The sequence below is a fragment of the Pleurodeles waltl genome, chromosome 3_1 (genome assembly GCF_031143425.1).
Source record: "Pleurodeles waltl isolate 20211129_DDA chromosome 3_1, aPleWal1.hap1.20221129, whole genome shotgun sequence".
NCBI classification, from domain to species: Eukaryota; Metazoa; Chordata; class Amphibia; order Caudata; family Salamandridae; genus Pleurodeles; species Pleurodeles waltl.
In genome coordinates this window covers 1,984,240,488-1,984,262,318 of record NC_090440.1, presented here as the reverse complement: position 1 = coordinate 1,984,262,318, position 21,831 = coordinate 1,984,240,488, and the positions used below count along the sequence as shown (strand labels likewise).

At 45.1% G+C, this 21,831-nt stretch overlaps 1 protein-coding gene across 2 annotated transcripts in view; it reads right to left on the bottom strand.

Moving 5' to 3' along the window:
• DOC2B (double C2 domain beta) overlaps nt 1-21,831 on the bottom strand; it is a 1,627,913-nt gene that overhangs the window by 431,571 nt on the left and 1,174,511 nt on the right. The window lies entirely within an intron of this gene.

Sequence of the window (21,831 nt, the reverse complement as noted above, 5' to 3'; positions counted from 1 at the left end):
CATTTCGGCTTCATCACTTGGTACATTCAGTGAAATGAACAGTTGTGTCTGGCTGAGGGGTGCTCTCGCAGGATGCATCACAGTCAATCGTGCTGTGGAGGTTTGAGCTACCGGGGCACAGAGGATACAGTCATGTGGACGCTTTCTTCGAAAAGAGAAGATGTTATTTGTACTGAACTAACATTACAGCTGTCACCTGATCTGCTGGCTGGCAATGTTTGACTACGACCAAACCTTCCACTTATTAAAATCAAATTAGAATCTGGAATTATTAGACCAAAACATATTGTGTATGTATTGAGCACAACTTTCATCCTGAAGAGTACTTTGACGCTTCAATAACATGTTTATTGTTACCCAACTCAATGGTGCATATTTTATCGAACTCAGAAGGATGAAAGGATCAGTGGGCGTGCTGGGATTTGAGCCTCTGACAATGAGGTCAAACAGGGATTCTTACACTGAATTTATCAGCCTAGAGAGACACCCTACATCTTGTTGGTACTTATTCACATTTATTTTGCGTTTTGAGAATACATTGAGTCATAAAAGGGTATATTTCCACATTTATTCAACTGATAAGCATGCACTCATACTTTGATGCTTGACACATTTTAGAAAGTTAAGCGGCCAAAAATAATAAAACAGTACACCCCCAGGTAAATATTAGCATTATGTACACATATAAGTAATCATATGCCTTTATTGAAGGAACACTCATCCTGGTTGATCACTGTCCATGTTCTCTATCTGCTCAGTCTTTGGCCTGGAATTCATGAAGGACAGCATGGAGAGTCACTCACAATTTTTTCTGCTTTAAAAAATAAATACAGTCAGGAAACACGTTGCTTTCTGTCTGTATTTATCTGTAAAAATCAGTAAAAATAGAAAACTGGGAGCCTTATTTATGTTACACATATTATTTTACCATAAACATCCATCATAGCGTTGAATTTACAATGTTATTAAGAAAAGCAATACAAAAGTCAGGTCCTTCTATAAAACAAGCACTTGAAATATCAGTAGGTTCACATTTTTGCGGTGTAGTCTGTTTCCATTTAGTTATGAATCTATTTATGTAACAGGATGAATAGTGCACTGGACAATTGATATTATCGTTCATCCATCCCCCCTTCCATTCTGTAAACAGTGTAAGGCCAAACGAAAGGCTAGAAAGAGAGCAAGGCCTGACGGAAAAGACTGCCTAGGAGGCTAAGGGGCGCATTAATGACCGAGGCGTTTTTCCAGTCTTTGCACACACATGCTCCAACAGGAATTGGAATCATGAGTTCTGTGGTAAGTACCACATTCCCAGTGCTGGTCTGATCCCGAGGAGTCCGGCGTGTACTGGAAGCCGGAGTTGTGCTTGCGTGGCCACCCCGGAGTCAGCGGCGCCCAGAAGGGGAGCAAGGGCACCGCAGCAGAGACTGGCACAGAGGCTGGCACAGAGGTGGGGCACTGCTGTAGGCGAGCGGTGAGCGGAGCGAGGGTCCTGTCGGCAGGGCATGCCGGCCCGGTCAGGGCCCACCTCCAAGTGCGGCCGCTAGCAGCCGGTATGATACTGTGTGGCTGCAGGGGGTGAGGACGTCTGCGTAATAAGGTGCAGGAACAAACAGCTGAATTATAATAACGCGCTTGATGTTTTTGTGAACGTTCGCACCCCCGAGAACAACATAACAGACCCGAGGTCAGTGCTCCAGGCTGCTAGTTTTCTGCGGCCTATGACTGCAGTGCTGGCCTGGGGGGGAAGCAGTTTGTGGTCAGAGTGGTGAAGCAAAATCCGCCCCACGGGGCCCGCCCCTTAACTAGAAAGGTCTGCAGCAACGAGGAACAGTCCACGCAACCTCACCAAGGCCCTAGGGACCTAAAAGCAAGCTGCTTACTGGGAAGGCAAGTGAAGCCCACCTATAAACAGGTGTAAGCGGGAAGTTTACCCTGCAAGCCTTTTGACACAACAACAGCATGCACGCTGGAGGGGGTGTAAGCCCCCAAATAAAACAGTGGGCTGAAATGGGCCACCTATGCCACAGTCCACACTTGTCACTGAAGGACGGAGGCTCTGGCTCTAGGCCCACACCCCAGGTGCCCAGGGTAAAGGGGTGGCAGGACCTTGGGAGTGGGGACTGAGCAGCGCTGGGATATACTTTTGGGGTCAGGCGGACAACCAGTTTCCCCTCTTGGGGGAGGAGAAACACGCCTGAGCAGATTCTCAAAGAGCTGGGTGGATGGTTGGGCCCTGACAGTGGCCAGCCTGTAGTGTTTGCCAGCCTCGAGGGACAGACCGGGCAACCAGGGACCTCACCAGCGATTATATGTCACGTTGGGGAAGAATAAGCCTGCTAAAGGAACCCAAGCAAACAAAATTGTACACTATACTGTCCCCAGTCACGGACAGCAGGACACAAATCAGGGGGCTCTGCCACCAATGGATCGGCACAGCTGAAATACTGGAAGCTATCAGGGGCTCCTGTGAGGTGCTCGAAACAAAGATGGATACAATAGCCAAGGATATTAACCCCCTATGCCTGGATATTTGAAAAGTGGTAGAAAGAGCCACGACTACTGAAGAAGAGGTGGCCACTCTTTGGGCTACATAACAGGAGTTGCAGACAACAGTGGCAGGCCTAAATTCAGTACAACTTGAAGATTGCCTGGAGGACGTAGAGGGCTGCTTTCAACGGAATACCCTACGATTCTTAAGATTTCCTGAACATGCGGAGGTGCCCTCAGTGGAACTTTTTCTAGAAGATTGGATACCAACCGTAAAATATGCCATCCGTCTCTCTAAGTTGTTCACAATAGATCGAGGACACAGGACCTTAGGCCACAAGCAGAGAGCTGGGGCCCCAGCTAGGACAATCATTGCACAGTTGTTTAATCATCGTGACCGGGACATTATCCTTCAATATGTTCAAACACATGGCCCCCCCACAGTATGACAGTGCCAAAATACAGATTTTCCCAGATCACACCAGGAGGGTCCAAGACCTCTGTCAGTCAAATGGAGAATGTGCGATGAGCACATTAAAAATAGCCTGATTTTTCCTGCACGTCTGGAAGTCCAATTAGACTGAAATGTTCTTTTTCCGGAGACCCCATGGGAGGCTGCTAACTGGATGGATTCCCTGGGATTGGGAGGTGTAGAACAAGCTTGAGAATGACATGAACCACGATGTAGAAATAGTCAAAGATCTAATTACCAAAGAAAGGCCTCCTTGCAGCAACAAAGCAAACCTCAGAAACAAACTACGGAATGCATCCTGGTATCGGAGGATGGAACACTGTGGGCAGAAAGGGTTTTATTAGAAACACAAAACCCTTTTACTCCACTGAGCCAGCTGCCTGATTCCCCGGAAGCCGAAGCCTTTTGAGTTGAGGCACCTTGGAAGCTGCTTGACTGAACAGAGGGGGTCTGGGTCAACAGGTAACGTCGGGAGATAAGTGGGGTGTAATGTGAAGAAGGAAAGTGATCACAGACTCTAGCAGGGACTGCTAATCAAAAACATTGAAGGCTTTGAGAGAAACTTAACAGGGTGTTGCCTACAGTCCAGGTTGAAGGGGTCCACAACCCAGGCCTCCAAGGATTGCTGAGCTCCTCTTTAAGGGATTGTGACAAGGGGGGTCCAAAGGTCTCGGTCAGTTTTTCGCACTGAGTACACACAGAACTAACCTTAATCAATACCAGTTTTTTGGGATGAATATTTGTGGCGGGTTTTACGATCCTCCTAGAAGATGGTTGCACAGGAGAGGTTCAGTGGCTATTACCCAAGGGTGCGGGGATGTTGGGTGTATTATATTCATTGTTGCCCACAACAGATGAAGTTTCAGACAGAAATGTTTTGGGGTATTTTTTTCGATGATTATACCAATATGCAGTTATTAATGCATTGTATTTTTGGGGGGGCTTCCATGTTGAAGGACACAGACGTATGGGACTCGGGCAGGCGTCAAGGGTCAGAGGGAGGGGGGCATTGTCATATGATATGGCTAGGATGAGTTTGGAATCAAAGTACAAGATTATACCGTGGAATGTGGGAGGTCTAAACAACCCATTGTAATGCAACAGAGTTATAGCATACCTAACACACTACGGAGTAGCAATAGCATTCCTTCGGGAAGCCTACACATAAGGAGACTGTCTCACGTCCTTGCAGAAACTGTGGCATGGCAAGAGCTTTGCTACATCATACACTGGATGTGCAAGGGGGGCATTAATCTGGATTGCTCCGGGGATCCCCTTTCGAACCAGAAGAGTTGCTACAGATCCGGAAGGGTGCTACACTATTCTGGAAGGGACTTTAGATGCCCATGTCCTTGCCTTATCAATGTTTATGCACCCAACATAGATGGGGACTTCCTGGGATCTGTAATCAGGGCTGCTCAGATTTTGCAAGCCTTTGAAATAATCTTGCCTGCGGATCTCAATTGTGCTTTAGGTGGGAAGGTAGACAGATGTCTCCCTCAATTAGGAGTAAAACCCTGAGTTACAACTTCAGTCCAACAAACCCTACGATGCCTGGAATTGCTTGATATTTGGCATAATCGACACTCCCTCACACGTACATATTCATACGATAATTCGGCCACAGCCACTTATAGTCATCTTGATTATTTTGTATTTCAGGTGACAGCAGCACACCAAGCCCATGATATCCATTACTTAGCACACTACAGCTCTGATCACTCATCACTTTTAATAACATACTCCTTACACGGACAACCATCTGAAGTCCCGTTGTGGCGATTGAATATTGAGTCCTTATCGGATACAGCAATTAGGGACACATTAGACACATCATTAACTCATTACTTTAGGAAAACTGCGGAACCACATGCAAAGGAGTCACAGAATGGGATACTTTGAAAGTAGTAATTTGAGGAATAGGTATAGCCACCTCAGTTGGGGTGCGACACGCTCTGGAACAAGATTTATCAAAATAGGAAACAGAGCTAGAGATAGATGTTAGAGAAGAAGGTCTCCACCGATCCATCTTTAAAAACAGCTTGGGATAGACAAAACCACAAACTATGCGATTTATGGGACCAACTAGAAAAATACTCAAAGAAAAGCGCTAGACAACAATGGTATGTTGAAGGGGACAAGGCAGGCAGACTACTGGCAACTCTGATCAGATCGGAGTTGGCACCACAGCCCATTTTTTCTGTAAGGGACCCCAGTGGTTAAGAGGTCCATACACAGCAAGCCATAGATTAGGTATTTTTTTAACATATGCATGTGGTGTATGAGCATCCACAATTGCCAGGGAAGATGGAGGACTTATCAAACTACCTGAGCCAGCTCCTGTTGCGATCCCTGTCTCAGGGAGAACAAAAAACACTGGGTGCCAAGATCAATAAACAGAAACTTCAGGAGGCATTACAGTCCTGAAAACAGCAAAGGCACCAGAAGGGACCGTCTGCCAGCAGAATTTTATAAGGCTTTCCCATCTGTACTGCTAGATAAAAATGGTCGAAGTTTATGCCGAAGCATACGAACGGTGGGAACTCCCTTGTTTGATGAGTGAAGCCCTAGTTTCATCCGTACCTAAACCAAGCAGGAACCAGCTAGAAACGGCGTCCTACCGCTCCATATCGATGCTAAACGTGAACTTTAAGCTCCTCAGTCATGTTTTGGTGACCCCCCTCCTCCCATAGCACCCACGTCTGATCCATGAGGATCAATCATGGTTTATTTCCAGTAGAAACACCCTGCACAATTTACGGCATCTGGCCCATGTAATACATGCTTCACATGTCCATGAGGGATGTTATGCTCTAGCCTTTTTAGGTCTCGAACAGGCTTTTGACTACCTTAATTGGGAGTATGTGTGGAGGGTGTCGGAAAGAGCGGATTGGGTACCCCTATATAGACTGGATCAATCTGCTTTATGCACATCCACAGGCATGAGTCCGAACAGGACACCATGTCTCAGAAGAATTTGTTTTACAGCCCAGCACCAGACAGGGATGCCCCCTGTCTCCTATAATCTTTGCAATAGCTGTAGAACCGCTGACATGCCAACTCCAACAGACCCTCAGAGGATGGGGAGTAACAGTGGATGCTACAGAGCATATCGTTTAGCTGTATGCAAATGATGCCATGGTATACCTGAGGGAACCCTATTTGTCAGTCCTCATCCTCCTTAATGTTATACAAGAGTACTGGGAGTTTTCAGGACTCAGGGTGAACATATTGAAATCTGTCCTGTAGCCATTAGCAAGCCTGGTTGGTCCCCCGCCTGGAGAGATGCTGGCACTGGGCCTGCCTTGAAAATTGGATGGAGTTAGGTTCTTGGGCCTCCACATCACCCATCATGAGAAACAGGTCTATGATCTTAATATGGGGAGGGTTATGGAGGGACTGAAAGCCTCTATACAGTTTTGGAATACCCTACATCTGTCATTAATGGGGAAGATTGCACTTTTAAAAATGGTTGTATTGCCTCGATCTTTATATGTAATGCAAGGCTCCTACGAAATTCCCCACCAGGTCTTCAGGGAGATAGATAAACTAATAGTGGAATTATTATGGCAGGGCAAAAAAATGCAGAGTGAGCTTGTCTACCCTCAAACGGGAATGGGAAAAGGGAGGACTGGAGGTGCTGTATTTGGAAATGTATTATATAGCCGCACAATTACAACAAGCAGTTTACTGGTTGGATGGGGCACAAATTTGGGAATGGGTATGGTTGGAGGGATCTCACAAGGGACACCAACTGGGGGAACTGCTAAAGCAGGGCAATAAAATACCCCACACGTACCCTCTTGTGGGCCACCTTATGGGCAAACTGTGGGAGAGAGCACTTAGACAGGTGCTTAAAAGGGCATCTTATGCCCAAGACATGGATGTTTGGATTCTGTCGCCTTTTGCGCAGATAGCACATACAATGTGGGTGGCCAGTTGGCAGGAAGGGGGGTTGAATAATGCTCTCTGCATTACTTTGGGTAAATTACTTTGCAGGGGGCACAGGAGTCATTTAACCCGGGTACAGGCCAATTTCTACAGTATGCGAAGATGGCAGCAATGGCTAGACAACTATGGCCTTCATTTCCAGAGGCTCCAGAACGTCTCATACACTAGTCATCCTACTATGGATGGCAGAGGGGGTGCAAGTAATAACACATTTACATTGAGCCCTATGAGCTGATAAGAGAGTACAACCGCACCAATAGAAGACACATCTCACTGAGGGCCCCTACTCCAAGTGACAGGTCAAACATAAATGCAGGCGTGAAAGGATTGGCGGTGTGCACCCGACTTAAACAAATCCAATATAATTTCATACACATGACCTACCTATCCCCTAAGCATCTACACACTATATACCCCTCTAGAGATCAGAGATGACGTAGCTTTATGATTTTATTCACATGGTGTGGCACTGTCATCTTGTAAAAGATCACTGTACAGAGGTTCTTGCCCAACTGAGAATGGCCACAGTCTGGGCGATCCCGCAAACAATTGAGAATTGTCTTTCAGGCTTCCTACCAGTAAACTCAAAAAGAAACTCAGCAGATGCTATTTCCTCTTGGGCTTGACGGTAGCAAAGCGACGTATTGTAATCCACTGGTTGAGTGCCTGGCCCCTACCGAGGAAGATTTGGGGGATGGACCAGGTGGAGTGGGCGGGGGCTGTAGAAGTTCACATAAGAAGGTTTCTTATGTGAACATAAAATGGGAAACATGAAAAGGCTCAGGAAGTTCTGGTAGCTTGGGTGGAGATGACTCGGACTCTCTTCTTGAATATAAATGTTCCCAGACCGAGGGTACCCTAGCACAGAAGAGAATGAGTGCTATCCAAAGGTGGGGAGATTGGGTCTCTATTCTACATTAGACGTTCAATAATTATGGACTACTGCAATTGAAAACCTCAAATGTGATAAATAATAACAAATGTGTTACTATGGAAGCTTTAGGGTGGGAGCAGGGGCGGGCAGGGGTGGGGGCGCTCAAACTGGTGTGTATTGAGTTTAGTTGGCTACATGGTTGTGGGATTGATGGAAGTACATGTCGACTTAGCTCCTGCGATGGTTTATGTTGGAACAAATTACAACAACATGTACTTTCCGTGCATAAGTAATGCTACCTCAACTAATAAAGAGAAATATATATATTTTTTTAAGTACCACATTCCCACAATTTTCCCAGGTTGAATTTTCACTCGTCAAAACTGCTGAAATTTACAAGAGGTTTGGGGGGTCGGGGAGCGCCAGCTAAATACCGGTACATGCAGATTTTGGTGCGCAAAGAAACAAAATCCACTTTACGCTTAATTTTGAACAGTACAACTTGTAATAGACGGTAATGATTGGACCTTTTAAATTGCAAACTTCAGGGCCAATTACGGTATTTGTATAAAGGTCACTCATAATGAGGTTCTTAGTAGAGTTCATAGCACGGAGAATACAAGGCAGGTTTAATGAGCCAGGAGGGTTCTGTCTACTTTCAGTGAATATATATCTGTAAATTTGCAAGTATTTTTATTTATTCATTCATAGTGTGTAACAATGCCGGAACATGTCAAGCTTTCAAGCGCACGTGTATTATTATACAATTATACAGCAGTACCAAAACATAATTAGGCTAGAAGGAAAGCTCTCAGAGATTAAAACAAAACTATACACTAAATGAAATAACAGAATAAGATGATTACCCCCACGCACTGGACGCAAATCCCAAACGCATCCTCAGCGCATTTGATACACGAGTCTTGGAAATGAGCCTCCACTTTGGGGTCTATGTTCAGGACTCAGGACTCGATGGCAGGTCCTCCCGCCACAGTGTTCGCACTGATGTTGCTCCAGCCATTGAGGCAGGAGATGTGTCACAGGAAATGGTGGCTGCAGGGGCAGGCATATTTACATTTGGAAGCCCTATTGCTGCCGGCATACAGACGTAGAAAAACAAAGTGATGGGTGGAAATGCTTCAATACATTTTAGCCACTTTTAATTATGCAGAGCAGAATTCCAGCATTGCAGTCCATCATCGTTTGCCCATTATTCTATCCTAGACAGAAAACTGGTTTAATCGTCCGGGGGGGACATTTATAAATGGAGCAGATCCCTTAAACAGAAGCCCTGCATTGAAAGCTCCAGTGTAATATAATGCACTTATGTACAATATGTACCCTGTTGGTTCATTTTCCTGATTTGCACCCTGAGATATCACCCACACATTGTTTGTTTTATAGCCTAATACAGTGAGCTAAATGTACCAACATGCACTGGTGCACATGGACACACAGAACAAATAAGAGAATTACAGACACTTGCACACTACACAGACACCCTTAGCACTCCTGGGTGATAAGCAAATGTGACCAATTTATCCAAATATCCAACTGGATCAACACTCAGCCGATCCTTGTATGTAATGTAGCCAGTCTCCAACTTGCAAGATTGACAGAAATATTGTCGGAGGCATAAAATAGCAGAACCTGTTCTTAAAACCACAAACGAAAATCATTTATCGTCAATAACTCACGACAAGCATCATAAAGCTTTTCCAATAATTGAGTAACTCTTTGCTCCCGGCTTTCATATTGTCGAAGTGACCCATATACTCAAATCCTCAAAACCTAGTAACACCTTACTGACTTTGCGCTTAACATAAGGCAGGAACTCCTTAACAGCAATGTCCTCTCAAGTTAGGCTCTGTTTTTTAATGTGAACACCTTAAGTCAAAATAGCGCGATTCAATGGTTGCGGAAGTACCTGATCTTTATTTATTGCCGACAATCTGTAATACTCCCAATGAAGCTAAATGAAGATTTTTAAAGGATCTAAATTTACTGTCACTGCACCTCTTTCCTCCTTCCAGATTCTGCTCTCACAAGGACCCACCGGCCATAAGATGTCTGCTTAGGGGGATGAGGAACACACCGAGGTGTGTGTATTTCAACAGCAAACTCACACACGACACCAGCGTCTGTCAAGGTAGCACACACTACTCGATGAGAAGTCAACATAGGTACAGCGTCTTCCAAAGGCAATTGTGCTTTTAATTGTAACATAATGTATCAATGACCTGTAACTATGTAAGCAAACTAATTGTATTATCTAATCCACCAAAAATGGTCACCCTTTTTTATTGCTATTAATACACTTAACAGTTTACATTCAAGACTCATAGCTCATTGAATCATGTAAACAACACAGTGAAGTGTACTACCCACTAGGCTCCCAGTCTGCTAATTGACAGCCAACAGAAAACATAAGGTCAATGCCACATTAGTCCGAACACCACGTGTGTATCCAACACAGCACAGATACGGCCATGTAGCTGGGTATCACTGTGTTCCCAACAGACTAACCACTACAAAACACACAACACACAAAAAAGGAGTGTACACATGCACCCAACATCGCATGGATGTATCACCATCTTTACAGGTCACAACCCAACCTACAACAGACCACATTAGACAGAACTCCCAACACCAATCCAGCATATGTTCAAAATACCACGGCACACCCTAATATGTTTATGAAGTCCAGTTAGAAATGGAGAGTCTTGCGTAGTCACATTTCACTGTTCATAGTTCTTTTATTCTTCCATAGATGAAGAGAAAAACCAGGACCAACTAGTCCCATACAACAACAGCCGAAAAGTGTTTCGTCAAATTGACTTTTTCAAGGCAGACAATGTATGTATTTTCACACTATCCAATATGATGAACGGTCCCATATGTGTGGAATATGTGGTATATGCAAGGCGGAATTTAGCCTGAAAATTATGTGTATCTCACGTCAAGATATATAAAAGACCATGATAAGTCGTATACGAGAGTTCCACTCCTAACGGACGACGGCGAGTACTGATGGAGAAGTGGAATTGAGTGCTGTGATGGAACACTGTCATGGAAATGGATTGAACGAGATGGAATGCTAAGATGGAAGACTAAGATGGAAATCAGACAAAACATTGGGATGGAACACTGTAATGGACTAATGGAAGGGAGCACTGAGATGGAAAACTGAGCGGGAACACAGGGATGGAACACTAAGATGGAACGATGAAATGGAACAATAAGATGAAAAACTGTGATGAACCACTGAAATGGAACAATGAGATAGACCAGTAGGATGGAAACGGAGATGGATGGGACATTGAGCCAGAACACTAAAGTATAATACTTGAATGGAACACTGAGATGTAACATTGGGATGGAACAATAACATGGAACAATGACATGGAACACTAGAATGGACCACTGTACCGCTGCACTGAGACCAACACTGAGCTGGAAGATCATCATAGGTCACTGAGATTGACCAATGGGAACGAAGTCTGAGTGGAATACTGAGATCGAACAATGGAATGGAGCATTCAGTTTGAACACAGATGGGCCATTGTAATGGAACACTGAGCTGAAAGACTGAGATGATCACTGAAAAGGAACACTGGAATGGATTACTGAAAGGGAACACTGATATGGAACACTGGGATAGAACGATGGAACACAGAGAAGGATCACTGGAATGAACCACTGAGAGAGAGAGAACTTAGATGAAACACTGAGATGGGGCCCTGGGGTGGCACACTGAGAAGGGACACTGGGATGCCACACTAAGATGGGACACTGAAAGCACACTGCAATGTTGTAGAAGTTGGAAGAAAGAACAGTTGATGTAGCGAAGTATTCTGCACAGGTGAAACTTTACCTGGGACCTCCCAGCTGATTGTAGCACTAGTATTTAAGGCAAATTGTATCTGACTGACTCATTAGCCCTACAGAATAGTCAAGTGGCAGAGATACGTGCAAACAGCAGTTGAGGTGCGGAACTCTTAGGTAATGAGACAATGTGCTGAGGTGAGGATCTCTGATGTAATGAGACTGCACTGTGGTGAGGCTCCCTGATATAATGAGACAATGCACTGAGGTGAGGTTCTCTGATGTAATGAGACAATGAACTGAGATGAGGATCACTGATGTAATGAGATGCTGAATTGAGGTGAGGATCGCTCATGTAATGAGACAATGCACTTAGGAGAGGTGAGGATTGCTGATGTAAGGTGACTATGCGCTGAGATGAGGCTTCCTGATGTAATGAGACAATGCACTTGAGGTGAGGATCTCTGATGTAATGAGAGAATGCGCTGACATGAGAATTTCAGATGTAATGAGACAATGCACTGAGGCCAATTATCATAGAATTAAACAAGTGTTGTTGGTTTGTGATACAATTTGCATGCAGTTGAATCTTTCAGTGAAATGTACCGTGATTCTGTGTGCTGGATTTCTAAACCATGAAGGATTTACTTTAGAAAATGCAGCTTGTCAGAGAGCCCAACATCTTTCTTGAATAAAATAACTAATAGCTATTCCCCGCAGCTCTTGCTCGGTGTCTGAAAGATTCCCTTCATCATCCAAACTGAAAACCAAAATGCTTCAGGCGGGTCACACTACAGAAACTTGTTTGCTGAGTCTGCCTGCCCTCATTCCTGTCCACCACAGACCCAGCCTTTGCTCTAAACTGACATCACAACTGGGTCAGCAGTGCCCCCTGGAAAGGTCACAGAAATAACCTCTATGAAGGACACGTGCGTTTTGGATTCTCACTGGTGACTCCTCAGCAGGGGCGGCACCTTCACTATGGCGGCGGAGCGTTGCCCCCACTGACGAAAAGCAAACAAAGGGATAATAAAAGTATTTTACTATCCCTTTATTTTTCCGCCTTAGTAGGGTGGGGCTGGGCCAGCCTCCTCCACATTAAGTGGAGGAGGAGTGGTACGTGCACTTAGAAACTCTCCACCCAGCTGTATTTTACAAGCAGGTGGAGACCAAGCGCAGCGCCCCACTCTCCCCCTTAGTCGCATTTCTGCCCACTCAGGCCAATCACGGCACTTCTTTCATGCTGTTTAACAACATGAAAGAAGCAGCGTGATTGGTTGGGGAGAGAAGATGAGGCGGCTGGAGCAGAGTGGCGTATCACAGAGAGGCAGGTAGGGCCCTGGCTGGCACCTTGCAACTCCTGGCACTGATTTTGTAACCCCTGGCCTCAGAGGTGGCAAAATCAGTGGCAGGAACACATAGGCAGCTTGTTGTTAGTCCTTAAGTCGTCTTGGGCTGCACTCTGTTTTCTCTTATTTTTTTATTACACTAATAATGAATAATGAAACATTATTCACTATCAGTGTTATTAAAAATGATGTACAATTATCTGGAATAGGACCTTCCCTGACAGCTGAGGTAAGTAAAAAAAAATTTAAATGTATGTTGTTTGTTTTTACATGAAAAGAGAGTGTGTGTAAGTGTAGGTGTGTGTATGTGTAAGTATGTGAGTGAAACAGAAGTCCAAAGGGTGTGTGATGTCACTTCTGCTTCCCCTATCATTTTGGTGAACTGACGTTCATGGTATGCTCTACATATACCATGCTCTTTGAAGCCAATTTCTGCCACTGCAGGCAAGACATATATATATATTTTTTTTTAGAGGTGGGTAAACCAGACAGTTCAGGGGAAGAGCCCAGCCAGAACCGAGCCAGGAGTCCAGTTTGGCTCTAAGAGTGCAAGTACGACCCAAACCTCCAAAAAAAAAATCAATCAGCATGGAAACCATGAAAATATTTTTTTGTAGCTCTCAGAACAGACATACGTTGTGCTAAGTAAGTGCACAAATACCCCCACAACTCCTTAAAACGTAGAAAATAAATGTGAATTTACCGAGCATTTGTGTTTCAGCGTCCTTCAACAATTGCCTCACTTTCGTCATATCAAGGTCAGCATTTGAACATGTGCAGATTTTATGTATGCTCATCTACTTCTAATGATTTTTTTAAAATATATCTTTATTGGGTTTTACAGTTTTCCCATTTTACAATGCGTAAGTATCGTGATATTCCAACCAAAAAGAAAGGTGTATTGAAATTCCTAATTTCCACAGGTTCTCTCATAAATCGATAAATGATATCTCCAACACTAGGAGGTAGATCTCCAGCCCCTTTGGTTCCAAGAATAAAAAAGATAAAAAAACATTATAAAGGTTAACAACAAAAACTCAGTCCGGTTCGGCAATCGTCTACTTCACTTATTCGCAATGGTCTAGTGTGGCAACCTTAGGAAGACTAATGTATCTATCGGATACTTTGTGTGTGAAGTGTTTTAAACCTGTGTTAGAAAGATAGGGGTAGGATAAGGAGGCATGGGGGAGATCCCCTCAGAGGAAGTGTCGCACAGAATATAACTTCATGCCATTCAAGGATTAATATCTACAAATCGAGAAACGACGTCCATCAATCGGTTACCTATAGGCTGTTTCCGGCGTCCACATCTTTCTTCAGATCATAACAAGGAGCCCTCTGCTGCTGCCCTCCTTTCAACCTGTTTCTACTATTTGCAATGCATCCCAACTGCCCTTCTAGCTAACACAAATGCCATATCTAAAAATCTATTACTGACCCTTCCCAGCTGTGGGTGGGACTAAAACCCCAGAAGACATATGTCGAGAGTTACAGGGCAGATCTTCCTAGGGATCTCTAGATTGGCCACCACTAGTTTCCAGAACTGAGCTATTGTTGGGCAATCCCTACCCATGTAAATAAAATCTGTATCTATTAAGTTACACCGGGCAGCATTTGTCATTTGTTACTTGTATTAAATGTAGTTATTAAATGTCACATAGGTCACATTTACATAGTTATATTCCATAGTTCTTTGGTGGTTATGCCATAATGTTCACTCATCTACTTTATGGGTGACAGCTGGGGTAAGAACAGCCCACTAAAGAAATTGGAGAAGTCCAATAGATGATGCTTGTTTGGTACCATGCACCCTACCACCAAGGGGCGAGCAGTCTGTCCAGTGAGAAAACCCCAGGATGGTGAATACTGTGTAGAAATGGTGCCGGAGCTTACTGTGATCAAAGACCCATATAAAGTTGTCATTCAAATCCTTCAAAGGCTGCCTTTGAAGGATTCACTGTTCATATTTGTGAAGATTGAAGAAGGAATAAAGAGTCAAGAACATTCTTTAAACTGTGTTCTATTTGAATGACAACATGATATGGGTCTTTGATCACACAGGATTCCCCTGAGTGCTCTGGTACCCTTTCTACCAGGACTTTGCTGAGGATTTTACAATCCAGATTGAGCATCAACAATGGGCCATAGGGGGCCTCATCTGCTATATATCTGCCTGGTTTAAGAATGGGTACTATTAAGGCCTCCCGGGACATTGAGGCCTTCAAGCCACCAGTTTAATAATTGGGGATTTCTGCGACTGCAGTGTCAACCACTCCAGCAGAACATCTGCTAGATTATTAAAGTCACTCAAGTATCACTGGGGCTTCTGTATCCCCAGCAAGGACTGGACAAGGGGTTCAAGGAATTGTTTTTGGCCCACATTCGAAGCATAAATGCTACCCAATATCAATGGGGATCCATCTAGTCGACCACCAATCACAACATATCACCCTTCTTTATCAATGGAGACATTCACAGGCTTAAAGGGCACCCCCACACTGATTGAAATCAGAACCCCTCTAGCGTAAGAAGAAAAGCCTGTGGCATACACAATGCCCATCCAGACTCTTCTCAGTCTGTCTGCTTCAGCCCCTGTTAAATGAGTTTCCTGGAGGAATGATATATCCACTCCTCTACGTTTCAAGCATGCCAGGACCTTGCAGCCTTGAACCCATTCCCTGCACATTCCAGTGTAGAATACATACCTATTTAAGTTCTCGCCATGATCAAGGTATGTCCATTGGGTTATCAACATCCAGTGTGACTTATTATGGAACTTTCTCCCAACCCCAACAAGAGTTTAGTCCACAGGTATCCACTACTGCTTCCTGTGACACAATCTAGCTCCTGATAAGGAGGTAACAAAGGAGTGCTCAGTGGGGTAGTGGCTTTGTGTCGAATTGCTGTTGCAGCGCTTCTCGACCCACCCGACTATCAGCATGTTGCACAGACCCCTCTCCAAATGGTCTCCCACTTGCATGTCCCATCCGTGTGTATCGCAGGATGCTCAGGTATACAACTGATTAAGCAAAGTGCATGTATAGCATTATCATGTAAAAATCAGGCTTGTTTATAAATCATCTGCTGTTCTGGGCGTTGAGCTGAAACGTTTTTGACTTCCTTCTGCTGCTACATCTGAATCTGAAATGTCTGGTGAGGGATCCGTAGAGCTCCTGCCTGGTGGAGACTCCGCTGATGCGCTGATTGTGCAGTTATTTCAATGGCTGCCAGTTGTTCTTTTTCCGCTTCTACTCTGTTAGGTTGTTAGAGTGTTTTTGGCATTGTTGTCGCTGTTGCTTTGGAGATGGTGTCTTTCCCACGAGGCAAAATCTGTCCCAGCGTTTTACCAGCATCGTACAGCTCAAGATGAAAAGTCACTGTGGTTTTCCTGCTCTCCTCCAGAAGCCACTCAGCCCAGTGCCAGGTGATGACATCGCCCGGGACCCCTGGGTTCGACCGGCCCGATATCCCTTCCACTTAGAAGGATGGATATTTGGGGCCCTAAATGAGACCATCTACTGCAGTGCCATGTGAGCCTGCGGTTTGGACTCTTGACAGGACAGCACCCAGTTGGCTGGGCCAATCCGAAGGAGGTCTGTCTGCTGCCATCAGTGCCCATGTCTGTGTGCACGTACACCACAAACACCAATAGTAGCCACTAGGCAGCGTTTGTCCCCCGCAGCCCAGAGTCACTAGCTAAAGTAATCTAGCCCTCTCACTGCTTGAGGCTCTGCTGAGTTTCCACTCCATCACCTTTCACGGCTGTCACTGGAAGTGGAAGGCAAGTCAATAGCACAAAGAAGAGGAGATGGACACCACCAGAGGACCTGTTACTGTTGTGCCAAACCGCTGTATCTCCCAGACTCACACACATGATTACCCTCAGCCAACATCTCATCACCTGCTGAGACATTTTAAGGCATGAGCAAAGTGGGATCTGCCCAGACCCCCAGCCAGCCATTCAGGTGGGCCCTTGATAGAGCCAGCTCTGTTCTCCAGAGTCTTGTCCTGATATTCTTGAATTATGCTTAAATACATTGTTTTTCATTTAATTAATTTTTTTAATATGTGTGATATGTGAGAGTCTATTGCAGGCATTTTGCAGAGAAGTGTTGTGTTTATGTTTTATGGAAAATCCATAAAAAAAAAGTTTATTTTAGATCAAAACCGGACCTCACATATGAAAAATTGGAGGGTGACAGAGATTCAGAGTAATAATACTAGTCAGCTGCTGCTGTGTCACAATATTAAAAACATGTCACTATCCCTAAATATTAGATATAAACACATTTAGAATTTGGAAGAGTGTTGCTGAGCACTGCCAGAGACCTGGCGGAAGAGGCATGAAAGAGCTGAAATCGGATAAATTTAAAGCTGTTCCGAACAGTGGCCCCCAAAATATGTTTGGCCCAGGGCTACCCAAATCCTTACGCTATCCCTGGTCACCTGCACCTCTTGCCCTCTGCGGACAGGCTTGGTCGTGTTGACAGGAGGTACAGCGGCCCTCTGCAGGGGTGGAGACAGGCTGAGTGGCTCCACACCCTGGGTGTCTTTAGGTTGGGCAGTGCCATGTGGGAGTTGCGATTGGCTACCTCTGCTGCACTCCCTGTTACAGAACGTCATTTCTGCACAAATGTTCTGGAATTGTGGGCATCCAATCCTCCTCAGCTGTTGGGACAGCAGGGAGGACCTCTCTCAGGGTTGCAGAACTAATAGCCCCGCAGGATGGCCAAGGATATCGGGCGCGCCGCGCCAGAGCTCAGCAGATCGCGGTCCTCTTGGGTGCGGCCAGCCAGGCCCCCTCCCGTCTACTACTAAAGATGCAACCGGTCTTGCTGAACAGCTGTTCCTGTATTGCAACAGTTCAGGGTTGCCACCTTTCCAAACGAAAAACACCAGCCACTCGTTGGTGTGTTTTCATATTCTCAGTGACACGTGTTACTCAAAGAGAACTTCAAATAAAGTAATCTGTATTTATTTGTAACATGACCTTTCTGCTTTGTTTACTTAACTTATGGGCCAGCATCATTACGGCATCTCTACAGCATGCTCTCAAGTGCTTTTGTCTTACATTTGCTGTTCCAAGCATGTACGGATGAAGTGGGAAAATACCGGCTTTCTAGATTTTCCTAAATGTTCTAATGGCCGAGACATTTAAATACAGGTCCTCCCTGCAGAAAACCAACCGTCGCTTTTCCAGCCCTCCATTCTCCTTCTCGCCCTCGGCCTCTCTCATGGCCAGGACCCCACTGAAAGCTCCCTCGCTCCACCCACTGTGGCGCGATCGCAACAAAGGCTGCCCCCGCCCACCCCTCCGTCTCCATGGACTCTCCACGCAGTCAGACCCTTAGGGCACTAGATTCAACTTTTCAGCCACTCTAACAGCGCTTTGACTCCGTCCAGATCAGGCAGGGGGTAAAAGAAGTGCAAATACTCGACTACAGGAACTTTATGATTAATAAATCAAATCATAAGGTGAGCGTCCTCCACCAATAAGTAAAGCACTTTGTAGCACGCCAGTAGCTGCGCATTATTTGTGCGCGTTTATCTCTTGTTCTCGAGCTGTCAGAGCTGCACCCTTCCTTCTCACAATGCGTCACAGCCTTTGAAAATCTACACTGTGTTAACTATACGAAACACTATTCAGTGGTGTAACGAAAGTTGAGGGGACACACTTCAAAGTAGTTGTAGGACCCTCGCAGGCCCGCCCCCTACGGGACCCAGTCCATCCAAGGGCGCCCTGCTCTGGTCTGCATATGCTTTTAACGCCTCAATGCTGCCTCCAAATTAGAACTGTGATGAGAGGCCCCTGGAGCTTGGGGTGCGGGGGAGAGGGGCGAGGGGCGGTAACGTAACGCCGCTCTGTCTATTGCTCACACGTACCAAAAGGCAAAGCGTTTGTTTTGCCGGTTTTAGAGTTTTAACACAATGTTGGTTTTCCACAGCCTCTGACAGCTCATGGCAGAGAAGGAGGGAGGGGTTGGGCTCAGCTCGTGTTGGACTCGAGGGTACACGAGGAACCCGAGCTGAGCCAGTACTTGCATCTAGCTTTCAAGGGCTCCTCCATTTCTAATAATTTGAAATTCTGTGGGCGTAGTTGGGAGCTAGAGTGCTATGCTTAATGGAGAATTCCACCATTTTGCTTGAAGCACAACTTCCCTGCAGCTACACGTTTCCTGAGGTTGGCTGTCCCGCCGAGCAGGGGCGGGATATTAGGCTGTTGGGAATGGTGTTTCGATATTGTCACTCAGGGTCGCCTTATTCCAGAGTAACAACAGAGAAACACGATCATTGTGGCTAGGCAGGGCCAACATCTTCTTTCCCCACCATGGGACATTCTACCCCTGGGCCTCCAGCAACAAGAAAATGAGATGTATGTGGTGGTAAAAGAACTAGGGCACACTGCTCCCAACTGATGCGCTCATGGCCTTGTGCAGCAGGAACACAACCGTTGTATGGTAAGGTCCCTTTTAGGTGCCATTTTTAACAACTTAAAACTGTGCCTCATTCAACTCAACATACAATATATTGTTTGTCTTCAATTCATGTTTCGTTTTGAAAACTCAAACGGCAATAAGAATATGAATTAAAGTTTAAATGGAGAGCCGCATGTTTTGTACTGTGAAACAGCCCCAACTCAGCCAGCATGGCCTATCTTGTCATTTTTTCAGCATTTAGAGATCCCCGTCAAGGAGAACGATAATATCAGTGTGAGGGCAATCTGCCCCAGATTGCTCCTATCCAGGCTTGCGCCATACTTTTATGAGCCATATGGGAATATGACCTACGTCTCCCTTCAGTTGTAAGTGGATGTTACGGATCGTATGCCTGCAGATAGGCCCAGGCAGTTAAATAGAGGTGTCGTACTTGGACCCCTTCTCATATCTTTGCCAATATTAAATTTATTTAAGTATAACCATACCTGAGAAAAATATGTTTTTTAAATGTCCCAGGCGGTGCTTAATTTGTAAATAAAGAGGTGCTGGTGCTCAAAGCCCTTCTCTTAAACACGAGGCTGTTGTAATTAAATCTGCCATCACTGAATACTGAGGCAGCGTAATCCTGAAGCCATCTCGGGCCTCTTCAATCCATTTACGGCCACCCCTGCCCCTACAGCTCATCCTGCAACTTTCTACTTTCTACCTTTATGACGCTTTTTAGTTTTTCCTTTTTCCGTCTTTCTCATATGTGTCTTTGCTCGCAGCAAATGCTTGAGGCATAAGGATAAGCCCCGGCCCTCTCAAATAAGTGCTGGTGCTCAGCACCGGAAACAACAAGCACAAATTAAGCACTGGTCCCATGGAGGGAAAGAACCTTTTTTGGCACAAAAATCAAGTATCACCAATCTATCCCTTCGAATAATACCTACTTTGTGCAATTCGTACCACATCCTAGAATCCAGTAAGGCACAATACATGTACCAAACACTAATAAACAAATATTTTGGCCTATGGGGACCGACATGAAGACAAATTGAAATATTGTATCTGGCTCTTTAGATGAAAGCGGTACAGTTGTTGAATATGCAAGTGCTTCCCATAATCTTTGGATGTGTTTGTGATATCACAATTGAGAGCCTGCAGACAAACAAAGTTATGTGCATCAAACCACATTTTCTGTACGGTTAAACATTTTTGTGTCAAAGAATTAGCATTTACTCTAAACCCAAATTTCCATTTACGAATGTCAACTGGACACGCTAACCTCCATCCAGCAATAGTTCTGGAAGACGATTGAGGAGAGGCAGCAGCCTCCTTTCAGTACATTCCCCAACTTCTCCATCTCATCGCCAACTAAAGCACATTCCAAATAGATGGTTAACTTAAGGAACCACCGTATTGTACAGATATTATTGGTCAGTTCCTGCTCCATTCAAGTGTTTCTGCACCCACGTGGCCTTCAGCAGGAAAAAGCCTTCCCTACGTCCACACCTGCCAGGCTCACAAAAGACAGAGCAACAGCTGCATGTTTCACAGCTGAGGTTTGGAATACTGTATCTGGGGAGAAAGTAAGTGGAGCTCACAAGTATTTACAAAGCATGTATGTTTCACCCACAATATATTAAACTGTGAACTGAACAACACAATAAGTCAATTAATTCTGGTAGGTAAGCTGCAGAATGCATTACATTAGAACAGTAGTACATCTCAGAAATTTTTACGAGCTACACAGATGGATTATGTTAAGAAAATGCATACTTGTTAACAAAAGTTTGCATGGGACAAATAGACCTTCATTGAAACATTAAATTTGTTTATCAAAAAACAATGTTCTGATTTCCTGCATCTGAAAACTATAATTTGAGACTATGGGCCTCTTTGAGGGTTTGGCGGACAGAAAAGTCTGTCTGCCAAACTCCCGACAGGATAGCCACCGCCTATGCAGCAACCTCCCCACCGGAGTCATTAAGAGTTTCCCTCTAGGTCAGCGGGCAGAAACCTATGTTTCCACCCGCTGCCTAGCAGGAAACAGGGTGCACCAGTGCCCTCGCAATGTTCACTGTCTGCCTGGGCAGGGCGCCCCTGCACTGCCCATGCCCTGTGCATGGGGCCCCGTGGCCCCCCTGTTCTCTGCCAGCCTTTTAATGGCAGTGTTAGCTGGCAGATTAGGATCTCCACCACCGCCAGACCACCAGGATCCAAGATCCTGGCAGAGCTGGCAATCGGACCGCCCGGGTTGTTATGTGACGGTCAGACCGCCAATGCGAGTGTGGCAACCGTAAGACCGGCCTATATATTTAACATAAATCAACACACTAGAATAACCGTTCCCTCAGCATCAAGGTTTAAAGAAACTATGCTTTGCAAGGTCATAAAAACCTCAAAGGCACTCATGCAGTTTGTGTGGGTGTTGTTGCTCGCATGTCA